Below are 1,098 nucleotides of genomic sequence, written 5' to 3' on the forward strand. Positions count from 1 at the left end.
AAATACTCATACCCTCCACGAGCTCTAGTGGACATCGGTCCACACAAGTCAGAGTGAATCAATTCTAACACATGTGAGGCCCTATTCCCCTTTGCCTTAAAAGGCCTTGCCGTCATCTTTCCCTCTATACAGGATTCGCAGGTTCTAAATGGAACCGCTTGAAAATCTTTCAAGATTCCATTTGAAACGAGCCTTTGGATCCTATTTAGATTGATGTGGCCTAATCTTAGGTGCCAAGTATGTGTATATTGTTCATGAGAATAATACTTCCTCTTATTAGGATTTGGAAGGATTTGTGATGTAGATGCAACATGGACAGAGTTGTTAATTGGACATGTAATAGTATAGAGAGAGTTGTTCAAAATTCCAGAACAAATAGTCTCGTTATCTCTCATGATAGAAACACCCCTATCAAAAATAACAGAATATCCATTCAAAAACAATTTTGAAACAGAAATTATGTTCCGCCGAAACTCCGGCACATACAAAATATCTCTCAAAACTAAAATGTCATCACCAAAACATAAAGATAAATCTCCAATAGCAACAGCTGCGACCTTCGACGCATTGCCCATGGAGATGGTGATCTCATCACTTGCTAGCTCCCTTGTTGGCTTGAAGCCCTGCAAGGTGTAACAAACATGGTCAGTTGCCCCCGTATCCACTACCCACGAATGAGTAGAAAACGAAGCTAAACATGTTTCAGTTACTAAAACTTGTGACGTACCTTGTCCCTTTGCCTTGAGCACTGGACAATCTTTCTTCCAATGCCCAACCTTGCCGCATTTGAAGCACTTTCCCTTGCCCGTTGGCTTGTTCACGCCGTCGGTAGGGCCATCTACTTTGGCTTTACCGCTCCCACTAGCCTCATGATCATGCTTGCCCTTTGGACCTTTCCACTTCTTTTTCCCGCCTTTCGACGAAGAAGCAGATCCCTTGGCAGCAACAAGGACCTATTTCCCACGGCCCATCACTCCCTCTACCGCAACTAGAGCATTCAACAACTCATTAAGAGTGTAGTTGACTTTGCTCATAACGACATTGAGACGGAAGTGCTCAAAAGTTTTGGGGATAGTATTGAGGATGATATCGACCTTG

The 1,098-nt window shown here is 43.2% G+C and overlaps 1 long non-coding RNA gene across 1 annotated transcript; it reads right to left on the reverse strand.

The window, feature by feature from the left end:
- Positions 1-409: 409 nt before the first annotated feature.
- LOC131006706 (uncharacterized) lies at positions 410-823 on the reverse strand. The gene is made up of 2 exons (XR_009095721.1): positions 728-823; positions 410-623 (listed from the first exon to the last, which is right to left on the reverse strand). It is a non-coding gene; the product is annotated as an uncharacterized LOC131006706 (long non-coding RNA).
- Positions 824-1,098: the final 275 nt, after the last annotated feature.

The sequence above is a fragment of the Salvia miltiorrhiza genome, chromosome 1, assembly GCF_028751815.1.
Source record: "Salvia miltiorrhiza cultivar Shanhuang (shh) chromosome 1, IMPLAD_Smil_shh, whole genome shotgun sequence".
Lineage (NCBI taxonomy): Eukaryota > Viridiplantae > Streptophyta > Magnoliopsida > Lamiales > Lamiaceae > Salvia > Salvia miltiorrhiza.